Source organism: Pseudonaja textilis, chromosome 4, assembly GCF_049901715.1.
Source record: "Pseudonaja textilis isolate UNSWEBS1 chromosome 4, rPseTex1.2, whole genome shotgun sequence".
NCBI classification, from domain to species: domain Eukaryota; kingdom Metazoa; phylum Chordata; class Lepidosauria; order Squamata; family Elapidae; genus Pseudonaja; species Pseudonaja textilis.
This window is the reverse complement of record NC_141993.1, coordinates 28667598-28691939: the sequence shown is the minus strand read 5'-3', so window position 1 is coordinate 28691939 and position 24342 is coordinate 28667598. Positions and strand designations below refer to the sequence as shown.

Genomic DNA, 24342 nt, shown 5'->3' with positions numbered 1-24342 from the left:
GGTTTGGACAGAAGGAAGGGCTGAAAGAGTTGTAGGGTTCTTTTTCTCCAAAAAGTGTAAAGGCTAGTTGAAGGAACCCAGTTTAAAAGTTTGATTCCTCAAAATGTTAACTTTTCAGTTGAGGAAAGACAAACTCACCTAGGGTTGGGGATGCCCAACAGATAGATATTTTGTGTATTCTTGGAAAGCCCACCCCTTTTTCCTCCTGCAAAAAGGAGTGTGACAGGAAACAATACTTTGGGGATTTTTTTGATGTGAAAGAAGGCGCGAATAGATTATATTCTGATATTATCTTTGATAAATAGAAATCATCTTGGAAGGATAAGGGTCTGATTCTTGAATGCAGCTATTTCCTCCCCCTATTTAGCTTGTACAATAGAAACCTGAATTTTCTTTCTTTGGAAACTTTTGCTAGCATTTTATTTGTTTTGAGGGGGAGTAATGTATACTGGTATTATTTGAAAACCAGTGGTTTGCAAATAATATTCCCATGCTATACCTTATATCAATTGAAACATCTTTATATCCAACAGAATAATTTCAGACCATAAAAATAACAGCCACAAATACACCGAATAGTAAAGGTTTAGTTGGATTTGAGAAATAAGATCTATTCATACACTAGATGCCAATTTTAACCGTACAGAATTACAAAAATCTCCATTCCCTGCCTCCAATCTAATGCAATGTTGAGAATGTATTTTGAGTCAGTTCCTGTTACATAAAGTAAAATTGATAGGTCTGTTTGCATGCAAATTTACTTAGATGTCATAATTGAAACCAATAGGAATAATATGCAAATGCCATTATACATGGACTATAGATTAGCAGACTGATCTGATTAACAATAATAAATAAGCTTGAGTGTTTAAATTTAAAGTGCAGAGCAGTCTGGTTTATATTGTATAAACTTTATTCTTACAGCCTGATGCATAGTTTATTTAAAACAGTGTTGAATGTAATTGATTGTATCATTTTTTCTCTCTAAATGATTCATTCATCCAACAAGTCCAGTGCTGTTGAGTATAATTGTTGACAACTCTTGCTGTGAAAATTTCCAGTCTTTACTGAACTTTATTCTTAAACTTGACACTTTTCAGAGAGACAACTGAAAAAAGAGAGTAATTTACAACATCTGTGGAGCTTGTGCTTGGAAAATACAGATGTGTTCTGTGTTCTGTTACTTAAACTCTGGCTTGCTCTATTCTTACTATTCTTCTGGGAATCTCTTTCTCATTAAGGTATAAATGTGCCAACTTCATTTTGAATGGAACTCTTCTGAAATACTCCAGCCAACATCATAAAACCTATGTAATTACTGGCGTAATTAATTTAAGGATACAGTGCTAAAATGTACATGTGAACATGAAATATATTTGGAAGAATTGGCGTTTGTGTAGGATCATAGACATTACTTGGGAGGAAGTCATATTCAACATACTGACCTTTCAATAAATATTCATTGGACTATATGGTCTGTTCCTCTCCTAGGGGTTATTGAAGGCTAGCTCCACAAGTTCTTGGGTTCTTGTGCTCTCCATCCTTGAGTTATTCTGTGAAATTTGGGGATATTGTGAATTCATACTAGACAGATGTGAAATCTGATGTCTCCATTGCTGATCCCAATCCATTTTCCTGCCTTTGTTAAGTCACTTCCGCCCAAGATAATTAGGGACAAAACCTAACTGATTTATACTATACCATGACATTACCCTTGGATAGTGTTTTAATGGAGGGGGGGGATATCAGTTTAATATACTTGTCTTGGACTGCTTATGAGACGAAGGCAATAATATAGGATATGGCAGAAACAATAACGATTACCATGGTTAGATGCCAATAGGAAAAATTATATTCCTTATTCAAATATAATGGATTCATTTTGGCAGATTGCTTGCCTCATAATTGTAAACAATGTTTTCTTGGAAGTAAAATACATTAATTTCACTTGTCTTTAATGGTTTGGAATGTAGATTTAAGCATATTATTAAATGTATACCCTTTTATACACAGCCATTTAATGCAGAATATTCTAACAAATTTAAACTGTGTCTCATAACTGTTTTATATTAATTGAACTGGTAGAATAAATGAAGCCAATAATAATATACTTTTGCTAACTTATAATCCTATTCATGGTACTATAATTGCATAAACACTATTTTCAAAAGGTTGTTGGCATATGAAAAAGACCAAATCTGTACAGAACAGTTATTTCTGTTTGGTAGGAAATCCCATTGAGTGCTTATTTCCAGGTAAGTACAGAATTTCAGTTTAACAGTACCCTTCAACATTAAACTTTTAAACTGTTTTCCTATTTTCACCATTTATTTTGCAAGTAATCAAGTTAAAGGAATCTACTCCTAGAATATTTTAAACAGTTGCTCAAGCAAAATATTAAATGAACAAAATTAAAAGGAAATGCTTTTTTCAATAGATGGATAATTCAGCTGACAGATTGATTGGTGTCAAGTACTTGCTGCAAAGAATGAGGTTTTGGTTAATCAGATTACATGGTGTGACATTTTGCCAGCTGCAGAAATTGGTGATAAAAAGTTTATGGAATTCCTGGGAGCAAATATTTTACGAAGATACTGGCTGTTTACTTCCGCTTTATTTTCCCTCAGAGAAGAGGCTTTAGTGAATGGAACGTAATGTTTCAAATGATTTCAACTTTTTATATAATTGAAAAAAAATTATCCAATGATAAGTCATTAAGACAGTTGTGATAATAAATATTCTTTCATGGATATTTAAACAGAAATTAGAATTTTCAAACAGCAATTTTATGATGAGATAAATGTATCTGATATATGTATTGATATATATATATGCGTGAGCCATTTTCAAGATATTACAGACTGATTATATGTTATATGTTGCAGAAAGATACTGTATATATCCTTGTATGATAAATGATTGGGAAATGGGGAAAAAGTAGGCCCACTTTGTTCTTGATGGTTATCATTGCCCCTGAAAAATAACATTACTATTAATTAAAATATAGGCATCTATTTAAGATTGTATTAGATGGTACATTCATCTATACCTTCCACAACCTATAATGAATTGACCCAGTTGGAACACTGGAGGGAAAATAACTCTTGTTTCAACTTTTCTTGAAATGGTAGTTGATACACACAACAGAATTAAGGAAAATTGCTGTTAGATATGGCCATTTTCTAGTGTTTGAGTGTCAAGAGGGAATTTCTCAACCTTGATTTGTATGAACAGATTTTTGCAATTGTACATTTTGGGATGGTCTAAGTGAGGTTCACATAAATTAATGAAGTGAAATGGCAGTTGAATCCAACTGAGACGATTAAGCAGCTGCTCTGCCTTCTTGATGTGTAAAAGGGAACTTTGTTTAAAATATTCTCCATGCATGCCAGTCTGACTAATAATTCATGTTCCTAGGAATGAGAACTCTACAATTTTAGTTCTTTGGTTTTTTTTACATTTTGATTTGATTTATATTAAAAAAAACAGTACTGTAGTGAATGTAGTACTTCCCACTTTAATGTTAGATTAATAGTATGGCACTAAATGATTAGAGGTCGACTTCATCTTACTTGTCACAATGTATCAAGATGATTGAAGTATTACAAAATATCGAAATACAACATTAGTTATTTTTATCACTGGTAAAATAAATACCTGATATATTCTGAGTTTACTGACTAGGACAACCATCATTAGAAAAAATGATGAATTCCAGATCAAATCCTACAGGTCTAAGACAGTTGATTCCTATACTTCTTTCTGTAATGGTTCAAGGTTTGTATTTAGAGCTATTGTATAGTTTTTAAAAGGAAATCTGAATTAGTAATAAGCTTCCTGCCTAAGCATAAAATCAGAGTCTTTTAAAACTACTTTGATTATATAGTATTTCTATTCTATACCATACTATCACACATTCATTGATTTGTTGAGGTGAAAGTTGCAATGTGATGAAAATGCATATCCATTTAATTTTATGATAATGTATGTAAGTGGCTCTGAATAAAAAAATTCAAAAGAATTCCACATTCTTCAACTTGTAAATATTTATCACTACTATAAATCTACTACTAATTTGGTGCCATTTGGGCTTTAACTTTTTTTACTCTAAATTTATTTCCCTTTTTGCAATAATTTATTTTTTCTTCTGCTGTATATTAGCTCCACATCTGTAAAGCATTTAGCCTTGGAGTTTATTATCATTGAGTTGATAAATTTAGTCATGCAAGATTGTTTGTTAATTTACTTCCCAAACTAGTATAATTTTTTAGTGTTTTTTTCACCTTATACAACTGCATGTTCCATTTTATGACCACACTCATACATAGCTCAAAACTATTCTTCTAAATGTACTGTATATATTCATAAAGAGTATGTTATCTTTAGTTGTGCGTTCTTCATTTTTCACTGCAATGCTGCAAGTTGATATTTTGCTGTGTCGTAGTTTGAGCTAGTTCAGGGCTTTTTATGAGGAATATGTCAAAGGTATACATACATATCAGAGGTGGTATTCAGTAGGTTCTGACCAGTTCTGGAGAACCGGTAGTAGAAATTTTGAGTAGTTCAGAGAACCAGCAAATACCGCATCTGATGGGAGATTTTACATTATCCTTCCCCTGCCACACCCACAAAACCGGTAGTAAAAAAATTTGAATCCCATCACTGATACATATACATATACATACATGCACACATGCACACACACATACCACACACTGTATACATACACACACGCTTGATTTTGAAAAAAGTTTAATAAAGCCAGTTACAGATCTTTTTCTCTGATGAAGCTTTTTGTTGACAAATTTTACAGCTTTTAGTTATTTCCAAATCACACCTTATAGTACATATAATTAAAAACACAAGGAAGCCTATCTATAGAAGATTATACAGGATAAATTTATTTATTTTTCTTGTGGCAATGAAATATCAGCATTAGCCATGCTTTAAGCAATACCTTTTTCTTAAATGTCATTTTTGTTTAGTTTTTCTGTTGGTATTTGTCTTTTTAAACGTAGAAGCAAAAACAAACAAAGGACTCAATGGGATGTTTAGTTCATAACAGCATCACTCATTCCTCTTTTACATATGAAAATGACTCAGCACTAGAATAACTACTGATTTAGAAAGTGAGTTTGAACATCCATTAGGAATAAGCAATTTTTCCCTCTAAATTTGTTTTTCTCATATAATCTACTGTTTCCTTCTCTGGAAATGCTAACCTATATTTCTGATTGTTGCTATTACATGTATCGCTTGCAAGTGATCCTTGGAATTCTGTGAAGTACAGATAATCTTTGATGTACAGTTTGTTTAGTGACTGTTCAAAGTTATCATGGCACTGAAAAAAGTGAGCTATGGCTCTCTTTCGCACTTATAACCGTTGCTGCATCCCCATAGACATGCGATCAAAATTCAGACACTTAGCAACTGTCTCATATTTATGACGATTGCAATGTCCCAGCTTCAAGGGATCACCTTTTGTGACCTTCTGAGTCAATGGGGAAGCCAGGTTCTCTTAACAACCGTGTTATTAACTTAAGAACTGCAGCGATTCATTTAACAACAGTGGCAAGAAAGGTCATAAAATGAGTCCAAATTCACTTTAAAAATGTCTTACTTAGCAACAGAATCTTCGGCTCAGTTTTGGTTGCTACCTTGGGGATCTCCTAGAGAACCTTCATTTTACTTTTGTTAGATGAATTAGTCTTCCTGCTTTTTTTGGCTCTTGAAATCCACCCGTGTTTCTTTATCTTCTTCTGAAGTAGAGATTCAGTCCACTGTATGCTTTAACCAAGGTTCTTTTGACTGATCATCTGTCTTGAGGTCATTTAAATGTCTAACGCTAAACTGCTTTGGTTTACACCTGGATGAACAACCTTCTGGTATTAAACTGTTTCCTTCACCTACTTGCTAGCGAAGCACAGAGAATTTCCTTTTCCTTAGCATGCAGATGGAACAGGTCAGAGACACAGGGTTTCTATTAGAGCATGTTATTTCCTAATAAATGTTATTTGTCCTTTTGGACCTTAAGAGCCTGCCTCTAGTTAACAGGCTTAGTTCTGTTCATCAAGTACGAGCGAATATGGATATAACAAAGTACATGATTACAAAAATAGGAGGAGGAAGGAGTATTATGTATGTTTGCTGCCTTGAGTTATTTTTAAAAGTAATAAAGGCAGGAAAAAAAATCGAATGAATAATAAATAACTACAAAATTCCCTATAAATTTGAATATAATATGAAGATGTGCTGGATATTGTTTTGTTCTGATATTATATTATTAGGGTTATCTATTCATAGATCATAAAATAAAGAATGAATAACCTTGATCACTAATTCCATTTCATTTAGACTAAAATAAAATGATCAGTGATCAAGGACATTGATAGATATGTTTATTATTGTATGCACAAAGATGGAAGAATAATGAAATATCCACAAAAGTAGATTAGATTATAAGATTGATGGAACTTGTGGAAATGGCTAAATTGAAGACTTTGGTCAGGGAAAAATGATAAAGATCTTTTAAAAAGATTAGAAGCTTTATATAGACTTTTTATTGAAAGAAGAAAAGACTAAACTGGTGATTTATGTGTTTGGGGGTTAAAAAGGGTTAAGGAGTGAGGGGAGAGAAGGGAAGAAATCAAAATTCTTTCTTTTTACTTTTTAAATTATTTCCTATTTTTTATTCTTTTCACTGATTGCTTCTGTTGTATTCTAAAATTCTAATAAAATATTTTTAAAGGACCTTTTGTCAACATTTATGAACTTTGCACTTCTAACTGGGTGAATGACTTCTAAAGAAAGTAAATAATAATCATTTAAAATTTATGCAGTATGGGAGGATCTTTTAAATTCTGTTTAATGGTTAAAAATCCTTCACATTTATTGAAGTGCTGGAACCTTTGTATAAAGGCTTCTTTTGTGGTGTTTCAGCAGGTGGCAGCAGCTGGTTAAATTTATTTGGCCTTTAAAGCTAAGCATTGCTTGGTACTTGGGTGGAAGGGTATCAAAATATCAGGGCTATAGGCATCCTTGGGAAGTTTTAAAGTAATCCTTGGTGGAGGAATGATGATCCTGGATGACTAGTGAATCACGCTGCAATGATAAGAAGAGTGATTATAAATTCTATTTTCATCATCCTTTCTTCCTCAGTTGCTATTATTCAGTATATATACATATATACATCCATACATATACATATATACGTATACATACATACATACATACATATGAATGGTATATTTGCTACAACTTTAAAAGCACAACTATAATGACATGGGAAAATACCCGAACAAAGCTGAATACCATTCATGTAAGTACCGGCGAAAACTTAAGAAAACAAATATCTATCTATCTATCTATCTATCTATCTATCTATCTATCTATGGATCTTTGGTTGTTCGGGTTTTCTCCCGTGTAAGATTCGAAGTATCTAGGCAACGTTTCGATGAAGTCTCATTCATCATCTTCAGGCTTCTGTCTCCGGCTCTGTGCTTCTCATCACTCTGAGAAGCACAGAGCCGGAGACAGAAGCCTGAAGATGATGAATGAGACTTCATCGAAACGTTGCCTAGATACTTCGAATCTTACGCGGGAGAAAACCCGAACAACCAAAGATCCACATACAAATACCCGAGAACCTCAGAAAACATATATATACACACACACACACACACACACACACACACACACTTTCCATTCTTTACAGAATTACAGTCTTCACCAGCATCCTGTAAATTAGGTCAATATTATCCTGCTTATAGTGCAGCGTTGATTATCTGAATTCTTTTCCTTCACTTTCTTTTATGAACGCATATTTGTTGATCATAGTTTGTATTCTCAGTATTTTGGCCAGTATTTGGCTCAGTATTTTGGTATTTTGGCACATTCAGTGCTCTCAAATTTATTGCTTCAATAATTCTGTTCATTTGTACTACATGTGGATACTTTCTGCATTAGTAATTTCCTTTAAATGATTTCCCCCCCCCCGCAACCCCCCCAGTACCCCGCCCCCAGTTCTTGTTTTTAAATGGGCTGATGTGCTAAAGCTTCTTATCTTGAGACATCTTGTTTCTTTCCTTATTTAATCAGGATATGTCTTAACATAATGGTTAGACTGCAGTTCTGTTCTTAGTAAGGATACCATTTATGAAACAACTGTAGCTGCCTTAGTTTGGCTGAGTCTCCATAGCTGAAATGACCAACCCTGTGTCAATTTGGGATGGGAAATAAACGGGAAGGGTCACTGACCCTTCAATTCCTTCACCCATATAGGGCATCCCATAATAGGGCCACAGGAAGTATAGCATGCTTCTAAACATATGTTCAAACAATGTAGCAAGGATTCTCTCCTTTCCAGGAAGTATATTTGTTGTAAAACAGGAAAGTCAGCCTTTCTATATGTGCATATGAGGTTCAGTGAAATATACTTCTGTACTCTGGCTGCAGTTCAGTTGGCTCCATTTTCCACAGTCTAACAATTTTACTTAATCAGATTGGAACAATCGGAAATAACTATTTCTAATTATGATTCTTAGGGCTATGAAATCTGGAATAGTTTGCCAAAGCTACTACATGGCAAATTAAAAACAAAATTATATTCAATCTAGTACAAGTATTTATTTATTGGATAATAATTTGTATTTATTGATCATAGGATTGATATTAAAATGCTCTTACTTTTGGTTGCATCCGTTCCCACATTAAACTGACCCAGGTATTGTAGCAGCTGTGTTAAAACAACCCCCAAATGAGAAAATTAATAAAATATTACTAAAAATTAGTAAGACGAATAATATCAAAGCTAACTACAGGTAGTCTTCATGACTGTAGTCATGACAGGTCACTTAGTCGTTAAGTGACACGGTCGATAAATGAAACCACAACTGTGCTTATAATCTTCAACTTTTCTTTGCTTTACAGACCTACAAAGGTTGTAACTGCGATGATTGCTCACAAAATTACTTTTTCTTCGCTAACTGCAAATGTTCCCTAAATGAAATAATTACATAAGAACTACCTTTATAGATCCAGGCACATTTGTTACAGTGGGCACTAGATTATTCATCAATACTTGATTAAAGAAAGTCGTAGCTTGAAGCAGACAAGTGGTATCCCACAACTTGAATTACATATTTCCAAAACCAAAAGAGTTGTAACATGCACTGTACAGGCAGTCCTCGACTTACATCAGTTCATTTAGTGAGTGTTCAAAGTTACGACTGAAAAAAATGACTTATGACTGTTTTTCATAGTTACGACCTTTGCAGCATCCCTATGATCATGTGATCAAAATTCAGATGCCACATTGCCATGTCCCAAGGTCATTTTGCCACCTTCTGACAGTCAAAGTCAATGGAGAAGGCAGATTCACTTAATAACTGGGTTATTAACTTATTAACTGCATGATTCACTTAACAACGGAGGCAAGAAAGGTTGTAGAATGGAGCAAAATGCACTTAACAAATGTCTCACTTAACAACATAAATGTTGGGCTCAATTGTGGTCGTAAGTGGAGGACTACGTGTAATTTTTTGAATATGTAGGTTTTGGGGCACCACTTAAAAATGTTGCTTTCATCTGTTTTTCTCTTCCAGTTTGGGTTTATGCACATTCTTCTCATGTGTGTTTTCTGTTTGGACACAAAGTTTGGGAACATGAACATTAGTTGGCTGAAATTCTTATACCGGAAAACCAATCTCAGCTGTGGAATAATTCAAGATGAGTGATGATTGGAAGAACATAAGTTACAGGCTTATGACAGTTGAATGATGGTGAAATGGCTAGAATGCAGTATTGCAGGTTAACTCTGGCTACCGCTAAGAGTTTGATCCTTGACTCCGCATTCCATCCTTCCAAGGTTGGTAAAATGAGGACCCTGATTGTTGGAAATAATATGCTGACATTGTAAACCACCCAGAGAGTGCTGTAAAGCACTATGAAGCAGTATATAAGTCTAAGTGCAATTGCTTTGAAAGTGAGGTAAAAGTGTCAGTGGACCAGACACAATAGGAACAAAACACCAATTGAATGTATACTGTTTCTGAAGTTAGATGTACATCAAATGAATTGTGATGTGGCAGACTTCAGTGTATATATTCATAATAATATCTAACTGAACTCCCCTGTTTAATCTAGTTTTTAATATTTTGATTACAAGTCGTTTCTGCACTAAGTTTACTGCTATTTGAAAATAATATCTGTGGTACTATAATTGCAACCTGATCTCTGCATTAGATTCTTTGTTTATCCGGGTAAGTAATAATAAGGCAGAATAATAAGGCAAAATCACCTTTTAATAACAAGACTGATATGTGGGAAGCATGTCGAAAGGATCTACTCATTATGCTTGCACCCTTGTTTGAAAGGTTATTAGTATTTGGAGGCCAGACCAGGGATACAGCAGTCTTTCTACAACTTTCCTAGTTCCCTGTTCCAGAATGTTTTTTATTATAGACTTGCTATTTTAGTGTTTTTAGTAAAGAGATACGTGGTCTGATGCTCTTCATGGGATGATAAGAGAGAGAAAAGAGGAATACTGAACTCTTCAGTTCAGCATAGAATAACTAATGGGTATTAATTTACTCTAGATACCAGAACTAATATCTTGTGTTAGAAATACTTCAGTAACCTACAAAGCCAAGGAACTAGAAAACTTCATACTTACTGCATGCATGATGGGGAATGATATGAAATGTATTATTTGAATATAGTGGAATTTGTTTATTTATTTATTTGTTTGTTATCCCACCTTTATTATGTTACAAATAACTTAAGGTGGTAAACACTACACATTTTCCCTACAACCTATGAAGTGAGTTGGGCTGAGAGAGAGAGAATGAGGGTCCCAAGATCACCCAGCTGGCTTTCATGGCTAAGGTGGGACTTGAACTTGCAGTGTCTTCCTTTTTAGCCTTGTGCCTTAACCACTAGGCCAAACTAGCTTTAATGACCTTATATAATTATAATAATGAACTTTCTTCTTCTCTCCTATGTACTAAAAAGAACAGTGGAATTGGCAGCAGAGACAGGAACAGAGTGGAAGCAACTATGTCTAGTATTGTAATCAGGAAGGCTGGTGTATGTGGTGATTTACTGATACCGTTGGATAAATAAATAAAAGTGGAAGCTGCTCTCATTCAGGAAGGCAAAGAAAGGATAGTATGGCTAGAAGTGTTTTGCAATTTGTAAAAAGCGTGAACGCTTAAACAAAATGAATTTAAAACATCTGCTTTTCCTACATGTGCTAAATAACAGCTATAGAGTATTAGAGAAACAATGTCAACATCAGGTTTGATTTGTCTGCAGCATTCTGAATTACACAGCTAAGCAGAATACTAATTTAGAGTACTGACAACAATATTTTAAGTCACAGGACACACTGGAAAAAAATGGAAACAATTTGAAACACCTGGCCTACTCTTCTTAACAATGTGTAAACCATTATGAAAGCATTTCAGAGCAAACTTTGCTGCCAAAATTCAGTAGCAGAGATAGCATTTTGGACTGTAGACAATTAAAGAATCTGTTGATTCCTGGATCCTTTTTTTGTTTTTGTTTCTGCCACACTAAAGTCTTTCCAGAATCTATCTCTTCTGATTTCCCTTCTCCACATTTCCAGCTTGTAAGAATGTTAATATACAAACTGGTTTGTATTGTTTTAATTTTCAGATTTTTATATGCATTTTCTTAATGACTGCTTTTGTGAACATTTTTTTCAGAGAAAATTGAATTCTTAATGCATACATTTTTATTCATAGTGTGCAAATGTAAGTATATATTATTTGTATTGCAAACCTATAAAAACTGCACTTCAGATTCTGAGACATAATAAGGGTGAAATACAGACAGTTAATAATTTAAAAGCTTCTCGACTTTTTGAAAAAGATCAAATGTAGCATCAAGCCAACTTAAAAACAAGTCCAAAATCATCATCTAACCATGTAGCTTCCAACTATATATAAAATGGATGAAAAAGAAAGTAATATTTGGCAGGTCATCACATCTTTGTTACAAAGTTCTTGATAGATTGGAATGTTTTACAATGCTTAAGACATTTTTTGTCTCATTTATTTTACTTTTAGACTGTTTATTTTTGTCCCATCCCCTGCTTTTTGTAACATCTCTGCTGATGATAACGTCCAAAAAACTGACAAGCTTGCACAATCTTTTCTGCTGCATTAATCAATTAATTGAAGGTATTTGCTGCCCATCTTGTAGCAAATAACTCTGGGTGGCTCCCAGTATTAAAAACCTAGCAAACAAATACTGTATATTTAAAAGAGTAAACATAGAAATCCCAATCAAGATATAATTAAGGGAAGGGAGGGAAGAATAGGGTGTTGATGTTTGCCCACTAGGGCAGTGGTCCCCAACCTTTTTTGTGCCACGGCCTGGTACCGGCATCACAAAATGATCTGTGGCCCGGTACCGGCATCAGCACGCATGACAAGGCAAGGCGAGCCGACCAACCGGCCAGCCAGCCGTCCCCCGCTTCTCCCCACCAACTTCAACTCCTCCTTTGTACCTTTGTCGATGGGCTTCGCTTCGGGGTGGCTTCGGGATGGTTGCTCAGCTCGCCTTGCCTTGGGTGCTGAAAGAATCCTCGCGCCTTAGTTTCGTTCGAAGCCCCCACTTCAATGAAACTAAGGCGCGAGGATTCCTTCAGGACCCAAACGCCGCTTTCCAACCGGAAAAGCTCACCCAGAAGCACTTTCTTGTCAAACAAGATGGCGGCGCCCAGCAAACCGGCGGCCCGGTAGGAAATGTTCCACAGACCGGGACCGGTCCGCGGCCCGGTGGTTGTGGACCCCTGCACTAGGGCTCCAAGCCATCTGGCAGAACCAGGTCTTCAGGTTCCTGCGAAAGGATAAAAGGGTGGGAGGCACAGGAGCCACGGCAGAGAAGGCCCTTCTCCTGGATCCCACCAGCTGGAATTCCTTGGCTGATGGAGCTCGCACCAGGCCTCGCACCAGGTGGGGGTGGGCCAGTCCTAGTAGGAGCCAGTTTCTCAGATTGCCTGGACCCATGCCATAACTCATGAAGGCATTATCGAACTGTGGACTTCAGGTTGTTAAAAACTAATTTTAATTCAGTTTTAATTAGTACTGAAATGGATTCAAGAGAAACTTACCTTAATACATTGTTATATTAAATAACATTTGGCTAAACTAAAAATACCACGAGGGTATATAAGCAAATCTAAGAATGATCTATTCAAATCATGATAAATGGAACCTCTATAAACCTCATGAATAGATCCTACTCATTCATTGCTTCTGTTTCTGAGGGCAAAGATAGGCACCCAATGCTTTCCTATCGCCCAGGAGCCAGCAGAAAAGTGTGCTAGTGTAAAAGTGTGTTGTCCTAATTACTAATCCTCACCCTTCCTTCTCTTCCTGTTGCTGCCCAGGAATGGAGAGAAATTAGCTGCCGGTCCTAGGTCCTCACTTTGTGGAGGTGAATGAAATATCTCAAAGCAGCCTTGCTGGCAGTTGACCAGTGACTAGCTTGTTCCAAAGGTGCTTGTTCAAGAGGCAACTGGACTTCCTTGTTTTTCTTTGAAGACATTTGCTTCTCATTCAAGAAATACCCGAGACTTAGATGAAGAACAGCTGAAGAAGCTTCTTGGATGAGAAGCAAAAACATCTTAAAAACAAAACCAAACCAGAAAGTCCAGTTGCCTCTTGAACAACCACTTTCGGGACAACTATGACCTGGATAACTGAGAATCTCTATAGACTTTTAGCTATGCACTTCTTCCCTTCTACGGGCCAAATGACTTTTTGGTGGAGTGGGATGTGCCAGCGATGTTTTCTTCAAGTATATTGTCATCTGAAAGAGCATTTCTTCTCTGAAAGGCGCAGAACCAATATGTGTATTTACCTGGGAGTTAAATTACACAAGGGACATTGGACCCTGGGCTCCCCGCAAAATTATTTTGCATTACTATTCAGCGGGTCATGCCTAAAGCTGCAGTCTGGTACATACATACTTTTTGGGGAATAAACTTGTTGAAAGTAGTGGGAAGCTTGCAATTCATAATGACCCATAATGCTGTCTCTCCTCTCTAACACCCACCCATACCCACCACCCACCCCAAGACTTAGATTCACTAGATTCCTCTTTCTTCTGAAATCCTTTGATGTTTAACTATTCCCCTGGAAAAGAAACTTGGGGAGAAAGTTCCATTTTAATCTCATTCGTTCACCATTGCCAACAATTGCAGCACTTCACCCCACTTCCTTTCCTGGAATTGTTAAATTCTTTGCAAACTCATTCTTTTGGAATCTTGGCCTAAAAAAGCTTGTGACATGGAGTAATAGGAATGCATGGCAGAGAACCAGTCTTTTCAGAGTGGTGGAAAGTAGGTTTGGAAGGACCCTTGTGTATGCACATTTCTGCTCTGTACTGGTCTTCTGAACAAGTAGCCCTGGGTTGTTGTTGGTTTTTCTAATTCTGTTTTAAAAGTACAGTAAACCTCTGTTTATATGAAACCCATGTAAGATCTGACAATCATTCTGAAAAGTGCCAGGCAAGCATTATATTTACACCATGGAAGAAGGTGGATAACAAGCAATGCAATGATTTTTAATCCATTATAATTCTGAAGGAAAAATAATAATGAAAGTTTGATAAGTATGGAATTTCTTCCTTTTAATAAGATTTTAGGGAGGCTGTTCGCATATTTATTGACAATTCAATACTATATAATTAAATAATTGCATCAATTTCAGCATTTTCTAAAAAACAACCCCAAGCTTCAATTCCTTTTGAATTCTAGCTATGAGTTTTTGTACAAAATGTGGAACTAAAACTCACAGTCCCCCAGTTTCTAGTCTAGAAGCTGCTTTAACTGCTACATCAAATGGGTATCTGCCCCCTTTTACTTTATATTAATTTATTTTCTAGTATCATATGTTTAAAAAAAACTTGCAAGAAAATTTCATAACATTTGACTTTCAATAAAAATGTTATTCAAACAACTTTGTTCATACAAATTTTAGTTATTTTTATAACCTATGCTCTTTGTGTAAAGATGATATATGGTTGCTTACACATTACTCTAGGAGATTTAGTGCTCCATTTTTAGATAGATGGCTTTTAAAATTCTGTCATCTCCTTCAGATTCAGGGAAATCACTAAACGTGACGGTAAGATAAGAAATATATAACCTGAGGATACCCGAAGGCATTTTGATTGAAGTGAAGCTACAGCTTGAAAATTGTTCCCTGGCTTTAGCACTTCAAACAATTATCAGACACAATTTTCTAACTATTTATTCTTCCTGAAACATATGAAAAACGTTATTGATTTAATTTAAATGGAGCATATACTGATTAAAAATGCAGTTTCAAAGAAAATAAGTGTATGTTGCTTTCCAATACTTAAAAAGACCATTTTAAACAAAATGTAAAATATTAATAGGCACACTTCTAAGAAAGAAATGAAAGAGAAAAACATTTTCAGTAGCTTATATAAGAATTAACATAGAGATTCTTGTAAAACCTGTCAATTTTTCAATCATATTGTTCTAAATGTATTATTATTTTCCATGACTATTTTGATCAATAGGAATTTGAGTTAGAAAGTTATAATAAATTGAGAAACAAGGAATCCCCGTCCTCTGTGTCTCCTTGGTTTGAATGTCTGATTTTAACTTTGTTTTAACTGTATATGTAAGCTGCCCAGAGCTACCGTATGGTAAAATGGGTGGCCAATAAATTTTATAAAAATAAATAAATATAATATTTAGGAATATATTCATAATCTGCAGCAACCATTTGATTGAAGTATTTATTTTTGCAAAAATAAAATAATTATAGCTGAGAGGCAATATATTACCATATGATCAGAAAATCCATGAATTTTATTAATTAGCCTATTAATTTATTCAGATTGTTATTGTGATAATCTGTATTATTTTGAGCTATGCTTGTCACATTTCATTATCCATGTCTCAGTCTATGTTGGTTGATTCACATATAAATTTTTTCTTAGAACTTTAGTTGTTTAATATTTTATTATATGTATTTTTAATAGACCAGTAGAAAAAATCCATAATAAAGTGTAAAGGACTGCTTTTCTTAATAGCAAGAAAATAAAAATAAAACCTGAAGAGAAAGAGTAATTTAGGCTTTGCAGTTTTAATGAAATGGAGAATAAGAGACAAATCAAGTAATAAAGTAAGAATTAAGGTTAATGCAGTTATTTGTTTTTATATGTAGCACTGCAGTTATTAGAATTATGTGCTTCAGTTCTAATTATCTTTAATGTTCATCTTGTTAATTTGCTCTATGCATCATTTTATGTTAGCCAATGTAAAACAGACCTCTTCTGCCTAAAGACTTAGATAACCTTCTATGAAATTATACCATGTCTAACTAGTCAAGGTTACTTTACTCCTGAAGAAAAATTAGTATAAATTCCTGATTCAGAGCTCCTAGCTGAAAGTGTGAATTATCTGTGTTCGTCCTGATTTTTAGTAATATGTTTAGATTTTGTTTAAATGGAAAAAACTTAAATCCTATGGAAAGGAAGAAGGAAAAGAGGAATCAAGATGTAAATTAGAGTTGTATAAAGACAAAGAAGCACCAAGGGTCTCACCAAGCGCTGAGATAACAGAAGTTTCAAGGTAGGATTGCTGAATTCTAACTTAAGCAATATCTGACATAGAGATATTTTCTGAACATTATTTCCCCCCAAATAATCTACATCAAACTATGAGTCGTAATTCATATTTTGTTTAAAAAACAACTCATTCATTTTGGAGGGTTTGTGCTCAAATAAGAATCATAATATTGCAACATCAGCTTAAGATTACTGTGTGCTTCACTGATTTACTGTATTATTTATTTATTTATTCAGTTTATATGGTATCTGTTTAATTTCTCAGTTACTGCTTTTCACAATTTCATAATGGAGCTTAGATAAAACAGGGGTTATAGTTTGGTTTTCTGCAGCCTGGTGTGATGACCAGGGGCATGGTACAAAGGCAGCACAGTCAGATAATCAGTAGGAGTCCCTTTATTAGCTCCAATTTTGCCCCCAATGTCCTGGTTACCTTCTGAGCTGGAGAAAAACTCTTCCAGGAACAGCCTTTGGCTGTAGAGAATCAAGTCCAAAATGTGGTCACAAAAACTGTAAGTCCAATCAAGGCAAGATGAGGTAATTAGTCCAGCAGGGCAAGAGAAGGAATTCCAGATGTGAAGGAACGGCAGTAATTCAAGAGGGTTGGGAGGATGCCAGGAATGCAGATAACCAAAGTCAACACAAGATAAACTCACATTTGTTCCCATCAGACGCCACACTCAGCTTGCATCTCTTTTAAACTCTCATTCCCAGGTTTGGCTAATGAAGGGAATCAGGGCCCTTTCCTCCCCCATAAGCCATGCAACCCATGTTGCTCTCTTCTCCGTTCTTCCCTGTGTGTCCTAGGTTAAAAAAGGGGTGGGCCTGAGTCTTCCTCTGAACTTCCTCTCCCTTGTTCTACCTCTTCCCTGCTCTGCCCAGCAAGACTTTGCCCTTCCCCATTTTCCTCCACAGCCAACGGAGCCACACTCCCACTCCCTGTCAGCTGTTTGTCTTCCTTCTCGGATTCAGACTCTGACAGGGGCATGACACCTGGATTGGAAGCAGTATCAGATAGTTCTTAACTTACAACCACAATTGGGCCCCAAATTTCTGTTGCTAAGCCAAGACAGTTGTTAAGTGAGTTTTGCTCAATTTTATGACCTGTCTTGACACAGTTGTTAAATTAGCAACACAGTTGTTAAGTGAATCTGGGTTCCTCATTGACTTTGTTTGTCAGAAGGCTGCAAAAGATGGTTTCACATACCCAGGATCCTGCAGCTGTCATAAATATATGCCAATTGCCAAGTGGCCAAATTTTAATCATATGATTGTGGGCATGTTGCAGTGATCATAAGTGTGAAAAATAGTTGTTCTGTATGACAATTAAAATAGCAATAGAACTTCAAGAATTAAGCTGGAATATTTTCTTTATAGATGAAACTAAACATATCCGAATTTAACATTAATCTGAAACCAAAATATACTGTCTAAAATTATGAATCTCTAAAAGACTAAGATTTAATTTGTATATCACAGCTACAGTATGATTTAGGATGTGGTGCACAAACTATAGAGAACCTCAGGTTTATATGCTCTGTTTCTTCTTTCACAAAGAAGGATGTGGGAAGCTAAAATATGCAAGTCTGTGAATTAGATATGACTCGTGCACAGTGGGTCAAACCATGATTTAGGATGACATGTAAAAAGATCTGTTATAAATTCTGAGCCTTTTAACATCAGTGAACCAAACACTTTTATTCTGCCCTGATGAGCAGATACAACATTTGCCCAAAAGGATTTTGAATGTTAATGTGAGAACAAGTTTACAGAATAAGAAAACATATACATACCCACTTTCAAAATGATCAATAGGCACCGACCATCATCCTTCATAAGGATATTTAATGGCACTGTTTCAAGTCTTCTGTGCTGTGTTGGGCACAATGATTGGAGTGCTATTTTTTCTGTTGCAGTTAAAGTTTGGATTTTCCTACTTGGGAAATACCAGAGATCATTCACATGGAAGCTGTTCTTGGCTGAGGTTGGGAAGGATAACCTGAGGCGGTATTTCTCAGCCTTAATCATTTAAAGACTTATGGGAGTTGAAGTCCATATATCTTAAAATGGCTACGGTTGAGAAACACTCTTCTGAGGGTTGCATTTTAGGAGCAGAGAATGAAATATTTAAGATACACATGGGAGACCGAGGAAGTCTTTCTAAATCTGGCTGCTGTTGGGAAGAGGCCCAAAAAAGAAGGTCAGAAATTGCTGCAATGATCCTGGGACTAGGTTGGGTTTACTGCGGGGCTGTTCCTGTAGCGGTGGGAGTTAAGAGATTCCTGCCTCAGAAGCTTAGTATCATAACTCTAACCAATTTGAGTGTAAATTCATCTTTTTTGTCAATTTTAAAATAATACAGGGAGGTGAATTCTCTGTTCCTTGTCTCCTTTGTTTTTCAAGCCAGGTGCTTTTGAGGGACATTTTTGGCCTTCCAAACCTTTTCTCAAATAAGATCTGCTTGCTTCTTTGAGTGAATTAATTTTTCTAATTAGGTGTCCTGTGTGTATTAGTGGTGGCATAGCTGCTGCTTGTATAAGCTCTGCTATAACGCAGAAGCCAACTGAATTTGATGCTGATTCCTGAGGTATTTCCCAAACTGGATCTGTCTTAGCTTTTGTTTTAGACCATCTGCTGACAAATCTCCTGCTGGCAATGGACCTTTAAGGAGCAGTTTCCTTTTGATCTGGATCATTCAGTGGGACAAAATAAACTACCCACCACTGTGAGCTTGTTAAAGACCAAAACAATATGCAGACATATTAACAATATAGCACACTTTAAGCACTACAAATTTTTGAATTAGTTGGTCAGTATCCCAATCAGTTCTTTCCCTTATATAAGGCAATAATAACCTGCCTCCTTTCTAAAAAACAGGGAGTATTCAAATCCACCCAGTCCTGGTAGTTAAGCACATCATCATGTGATGAAATCCAATTTTATGACCATTTTCACTATGGCACTGTTTCAAGTCTTCTGTGCTGTGTTGGGCACAATGATTGGAGCGCTACTTTTTCTGTTGCAGTTAAAGTTTGGATTTTCCTACTTGGGAAATACCAGAGATCATTCACATAGAAGCTGTTCTTGGCTGAGGTTGGGAAGGATAACCTGAGGCGGTATTTCTCAGCCTTAATTATTTAAAGACTTATGGGAGTTGAAGTCCATATATCTTAAAATGGCCACGGTTGAGAAACACTCTTCTGAGGGTTGGAGTTTAGGAGCAGAGAATGAAATATTTAAGATACACATGGGAGACCAAGGAAGTCTTTCTAAATCTGGCTGCTGTTGGGAAGAGCCCCCCCAAAAAAAAAAAACAAAAAAAAAAAAAAAAACCCTGTCTCCTTTCTAAAAACAGGGAGTATTCAAATCCACCCAGACCTGGTAGTTAAGCAAATCATCATGTGATGAAATCCAATTTTATGACCATTTTCACTATGGTCTTTAAGAAAATCACCACTGTCATTAAGCAAATCCAGCTTCTCTAGTTGACATTGCTTGTCAGAAACAAACTGTGAAGGTCGTAAATCATGATTATGTGATTGCAGGACATTGCAATCAGTTGTAAATATGAGCTACTTGCTAAGCATTCAAATTATCATGTGACACCGGTGGTGATGCAAGGGTCATAACTTTTGAGGACAGGTGATAAATCGCTTTTTTTGAGTCAGTTATAACTTTGAACCTTCGTTAAATGAATGGTTGTAAGTTAGGAGTACCTGTCATAGCTTCTGTTTTTTCCTGGGTTCATACTTCATGCTTTAGTATCAGTCCTTCAAGATAGACCTGATTTGAACACCAAAGTCAAAAATACTAAAACTACTTTCATTGCAGGGTTACAGTAACAGAATCTTACAACTCTGAATGTGCCTCCCAACTACCTGCTTTTGTCCCTAAGAGAATTGGGGTGGTTCTGGTCATGTCTGAGGCAAATTCTACTCCTGCTTTGGGATTTCTCTTACTTGACTGTTGACTTGGCTGTGGCTCTTCCTCAAGGTTACTCTCTCAGCCAATTACAGTTAGATCTTCAATCTTCTTCTCTGAGCTTACCTTCTTCCAGTGTCAGACCTTCTCAAAAAGGTGGACTGAGTTATTATCTTGTTGGTGTTGCTGAATTCCTTGAGTCCCTGGGCAAGCCTTCCTTTTGTCTTTCCCACTTGGCTTCTTTTTCTTACCACACCCAAACTTTAGGTTTTTCTATAGTTCTGAATTTTCTGACTGTTCCCCAAATCAGCTTATTTTCTCTGCATTCTGCCCCCTGTTCTATTATCTGACTTCTGCCAGAAGGCCCGGCAGGAAAGGCTTTAGTTGTTGTTGCCTACATCCTGCAATTTAACCTTCTCCTTCTTTACACTAGACCAATTTTATCGAAGGAAAATGGGTTTTAGTCACTAAACACACATAAACACTATGGCACATACACTAAATCAAGTCCAGGGTAATCCCTTTTAAGATTTCTCCTGTCTTGCCACAACCTTCTTCCCCTCCCTGCCCCTAATCTAGGGCTAGCTAGTCACATGCAATCTGCTCCTTCCCATAAAAAGGCTCACTCAAACAATCTATAACTGGAAAAGATATACTACTTACAGGAAGGGTCTAATCAGAAGGAGAGACAGAGCAAGCTCTGGTAGTCAAAACAGGAGAAAGGTAATTTTAGAAGTATGTCTGATCTTGTAAGAGTGCTATTATATGGAATTAGTTGCTCTGGAAAGCAAGATGGATAACATACAAATTTAATAGTACATAAATACATAAAAATCATCCTGGGTGAAGTTGGAAAAGGCTGAGAGCCGCAGAAAGGTCTTTTAATGCACAAGTAGAAGATATAATGGAACTGACTGAAAAGAAAACCAACTCTGTAGCAAACCAGGAATTAAATGAGAGAGTCAGGAGGAAGAAATGAAAAACTTACTATTTCTGTAGAGGCTTGCCATACTGTATGTCTTATTCATTATCATCATTATCGTCATCAAGAAAGATATATATGTTTATAATTATACACAGAGAATAGTATTATTCCTTGTTATTTCTCAAAATAGGGTTAGTTTTTCAGAATTTGCTGAATCTATAATATATTTTTTAACTTTGGAAGCTATTTCAGAGAGTTTTAACATCCTAGATACTAAATAATCTAACATTTGCTCAGTAACAAATTTGAAGCAGTACTTTCCAATCACTTCATCTTAAATTTCTCTTGAATTCTAAAGGGGGAGTTAACTTACTGTGAGCAGCCGAGCTCCCATGAGTTTCTCTGTTTTACAAAATTGTTTTAAGTTGTGAATATGTATGCTTAGGAAATGAAGGCATATTAGAGAACAGTATCATTTTAGGAGAGTTACAAAAGCTATTTGCACAACAATGAGAGAACACTTAGATTAACCAAACTACATTTTCAGTTTAGTGTAGCTCCGGGATATTGATTTCTTGCAAAGGCTTTGAAATTCCATAAGGATTTGATTACCAGGCTTTATTATTTTAAAAGCAGATTAGCCAACCACAGTAGCTGTACATATAAACGTTTAGGGAGGCACCAGATAGAAATCTAGTTAGTGCTCAGAGTACTGCACTGTCATAAATAAACAAAAGATGATTTAATGGAGAATACCTTTGCTAATGGGGAAAATATACACATAAACCAGGGGTCTTCAAACTTGACAGCTTGAAGACTTGTGGACTTCAACTCCTAGAATTCCTCTTCCAGTCATGTTAACTCAGGAATTCTGGGAGCTGAAGTCCACAAGTCTTAAACTTGCCAAGTTTGAAGACCCTTGACATAAACATACATACTGAGAATCAGCTACTGGGGACCTTGTAATAATTGTTTTTGAAAACATGATACATAAGATTTCAGGGTATTAGTATCAAATATTGAGCAAGAAGTTTAGTTACTCAGTTAAAGTGCTTAGATTGTGAAACAACTAATTGAGTTGGAAGTTAATAAGAGTGTGTGATGCAGAGAACTCAAACTAAGTTTTATTTATTTTTTATTATTTTTATTTGTTTGATTTGTCAATTGCTTACAAGATAATAGGTATAAGTATATACATAGTTATGAATACATGAAATGGGTACATATAAGAAAAATAAAAGAAACAATAGGACAGGGACGGTAGGTACGTTGGTGCGCTTATGCACGTCCCTTACAGACCTCTTAGGAAAGGGTTGAGGTCAATAGAAGACAGTCTAAGGTTAACGTTTTGGGGGTTTGGGGAAGAAACCAGAGTCACGTAGTGTATTCCAGACATTGACCACTCTGTTGCTGAAGTCGTATTTCCTGCAATCAAGTTTGGTGCGGTTAACCTTGAGTTTGTATCTATTGTTTGCTCTTGTGTTGTTATGGTTGAAGCTGAAGTATTCATTGACAGGTAAGTCATTGCAATGTATGATTTTATATACCATACTTAGATCAGACCGAAGACGGCATAATTCAAGGTTTTCTAGGTCTAGAATTTCGAGTCTGGTGGCATAAGGTATTCTACAACAAGTAGAGGAGTGGAGAACTCTTCTTGTGAAATATTTCTGGACTTTCTCAATTGTGCTAATATCAGATACATAATGTGGGTTCCAGACTGATGAGCTGTATTCGAGTATTGGTCTAGCAAATGTTTTGTATGCTCTAGTTAGTAGTGTGATATTACCAGAGAAAAAGCTATGTAGGATTAGGTTAACAACTCTTAATGCCTTTTTGGCTATGTAGTTACAGTGGGCTCTATACTTAGATCATTAAAGATGAGTATTCCAAGGTCCTTTACAGAGCATTTATATTTGGGGCAGACTGAACTCAGACTGAAGGTTTAAGTGGGAAAATTATTGATAGGTTAGAGATGTAAATACTCAACAACTACCAGGTATTGTGCCAAGTATCCTTTAATTTGGAATGATGGGAGGAAGAAGCCTCAAGTTTAATCCCACCACGGTTGAAAAAAATTTTTTGTGTAGCATCTCACTGTCAGTCACTGTCAGTCAGCTGATCTTTGTTCTGATCTGCATTAAAGATTTTAATCTAGCCAAGCTATAACTGAGCTTTCTGATAAATCAAGCCAATGAATTGAACCAAAACCCGAAGTGTTGAGAAATATGTTATTTATTCAGCTGGGTCCTGATCAGGAAACTTGACATATTGGTTGCTTAATCAGTATTCTGTTTGCAATGGGAAGAGAGTCACTGCCTAGAGATCAAGAGTAAGTACCCTTTGGCATCTTGATTAACCATTATCAAGTTGTTGTTGTTGCCTTTTTCAGTATCAGAACTGAATAAAAACCCAACTCGTCTCAGAAAATGAACTAGGCAGCCCTGCAGATGGGACAGAATGCCAACAGGACAGACACAGACTTCAGAGGATAATTAGGACTGCAGAAAAAAACAATTACAACCCATGCCTTCAATTGAGGACCTGTATACTGCCCAAGTCAAAAAGAGGGCTGTGAAAATATTTACAGACCCCTCACATCCTGGACATAAATTGTTTCAACTCCTTCCCTCAAAACGACGCTATAGAGCACTGCACACCAGAACAACTAGACACAAGAACAGTTTTTTCCCCGAAAGCCATCACTCTGCTAAACAAATAATTCCCTCAACACTGTTCAACTATGTACTAAGTCTTCACTACTATTACTGTTAATCTTCTCACCACTCCTTATCACCCATCCCCTCCCATTTGTGATTGTAGGACTGTAACTTTGTTGCTTGTATCCTTACGATTTATAT

At 35.9% G+C, this 24342-nt stretch overlaps 1 protein-coding gene across 2 annotated transcripts in view; it reads left to right on the top strand.

Annotated features, from left to right (window-relative positions):
* The window catches only part of ADGRA1 (adhesion G protein-coupled receptor A1), a 392880-nt gene that overhangs the window by 1038 nt on the left and 367500 nt on the right, over positions 1-24342 (top strand). The window lies entirely within an intron of this gene.